The 2,260-nt window shown below is 42.4% G+C and overlaps 1 non-coding gene across 1 annotated transcript; it reads right to left on the bottom strand.

Annotated features, from left to right (window-relative positions):
- Window positions 1-768: 768 nt before the first annotated feature.
- Window positions 769-875, bottom strand: LOC120279782. The gene has a single exon (XR_005542084.1). It is a non-coding gene; the product is annotated as a small nucleolar RNA R71 (small nucleolar RNA).
- Between the last annotated feature and the right edge of the window lie 1,385 nt (window positions 876-2,260).

Raw genomic sequence — 2,260 nt, 5'->3', positions numbered from 1 at the left:
CGGTTTACACACATATTTGAACGTGTCAACGGTACCCACTAATCTAGGATTATTACTTCGACACCCGTGCATTTGCGGTTTACATGCATCTACTGACGTGTCAAGTTTTTGTTGCCATTGCCGGGGAATAGGCGTTTAGAGATACTTTGCACTTTGTTTTCTTACCTATTCATTCATTCTATTTCATATCTTCTTTTCTATCATCGTTCTAATTTTGTTTTCTTTCTTTTGGTGCAGCTCCAGGTTATGACTTGAGAGAACCCCTTAATATTTATTGAAGGAGATCCCGAGCTCGAACGTACACTCTAAACAAAAAGGAAAGAACCTGTGCAAGAACAGTCTAATCTAGCTGATTTGGAAGTAGAAGAATCTGAAAACATGGTAGAATAGAATGAGCAGCAGCGGACATTATTCGATTATGCCAGACCTTTAGTATTGGGGACACAATCGAGCATTGTGCATCCCCTGATTACAACTCAGAACATCGAGCTGAAGCCGACATTCATCCACATGTTGAAGCAATCAGCACAGTTTAATGGTTTAGCCGATGAGGATCCAAACAGTCATATAGAGAACTTTCTCAAGATGTGTGATATGTTGAAGATAAATGGGGTAACGGATGATGCCATCAAGTTGAGAGCCTTCCCATTTTCCTTGAAAGGGATAGCGAAGCAGTGGCTATACTTATTACCTAGAGCATCAATTACCCCATGGGAGGAGATGGTAGAAGCTTTTCTTGGCCGTTATTTCCCTCCCAAAAAATCTGCAAAGCTTAGGAATGTGATCTCATCCTTTATATAATTAGAATTAGAGTCTCTATTTAAGACGTGGGAAAGGTTCAAGGAGCTCCTGCAAAAGTGCCCGCAACACAGATTCCGGGAGTAGATGATTGTTCAGACCTTTTACAACGGTCTAAATCCGAGTACAAAGCAACTCTTGGATGCGACAGCAGGAGGTACCTTAGGTAGCAAGACCGCAGGTGAGGCCCGTTAATTAATTGAAGAAATGGGGTTAAACAACTATTAATGGAATACTAGGGAAAAGAAAAAGGTGGCCAGTCTCCATGAGATAGATGTAGTGACTTCGTTCGCGGCTCAAGTGGAATCATTGAGTAAGAAGTTAGATCTTCTAAATTCGAACAAAGTAGCGGCCGTGATTACTTACACCGGGTGTGGTGGAGGACATGCTCCCTCCGATTGCCCGATATCTATTAATGATGCATTTTCAGTTGAAAATGTCGATTTTGTGGGTAATGGCATGAGGAATCAAGGAAATCCATACAGCAATACCTACAATCCGGGTTGGAAGAGTCATCCCAATTTCTTGTAGAGCAACCAAGGTCCATAAAAGGCCATAGGGCCACCGGGTTTCCAACAATAACAGCAAGTCCCAAACATGGAAAACAAAGTTTTAGGTTTGGAGACCCGAATGAACGATTTGGAGAAGGCCTTAACTTGGTTTGTGCAATCGTCAGATACAATTTTAATCAGTTGAGGCTATACTTCGCAACCATACCGCCTCTTTGCATAATATTGAAAATCAAGTGGGGCAGATTGCGAAGTCTCTATCGGAAAGGCCACATGGAAGCTTACCGAGTAATACCGAGACCAACCCTAGATAGCATGTGAAGACGATCACTTTGAGAAGTGGTCATGAGGTTGAGGGTAAGTTTCTGAGTGAGAAGCTAAATGAACACACACCCGAGGTTATAGAGGTTGAGAAGGGAGCAAGCAAAGAGAAGGAGGTGGCACCCCCACCTTTGAAGCAAGAATCCCTTATCCCTCTAGATTGAAGAATGACCTAGGGGATGAATAGTACAAGAAATTCATGAATTTTTTCAAACAACTCCACATTAATATTCCTTTTGTTGAGGCATTGGCCCAAATGCCTAAGTATGCAAAATTCTTGAAAGACTTGTTGACTTACAAAAGGAAGTTAGAGGAGAGTGCTTCAGTGATTTTAGATGCATCTTGCTCCGTGGTTTTGCAAAAGAACACGCCGAACAAGAAGAAAGACCCAGGAAGCTTCATCATTCCGTGTAATATTGGCAATCTAGGTGAAGAAATGACATTGGTGGACTCAGGGGCCAGTATCAACGTCATGCCATACACCTTCTTTCAAAAGCTAGGCTCGGGCGAGCCTAGGCCTCCTCAGATGACTTTGCAATTGGCAGATCGAACGGTGAGACATCCAAAGGGTATCATTGAAGATGTGCTTGTCAAGGTGGACAAATATATATTTCCTGTAGACTTCATAGTGC

The sequence above is a fragment of the Dioscorea cayenensis genome, chromosome 16 (genome assembly GCF_009730915.1).
Source record: "Dioscorea cayenensis subsp. rotundata cultivar TDr96_F1 chromosome 16, TDr96_F1_v2_PseudoChromosome.rev07_lg8_w22 25.fasta, whole genome shotgun sequence".
Lineage (NCBI taxonomy): Eukaryota > Viridiplantae > Streptophyta > Magnoliopsida > Dioscoreales > Dioscoreaceae > Dioscorea > Dioscorea cayenensis.
Note: the sequence above shows the minus strand (reverse complement) of the source record. Positions and strands in the feature narration are given on the sequence as shown.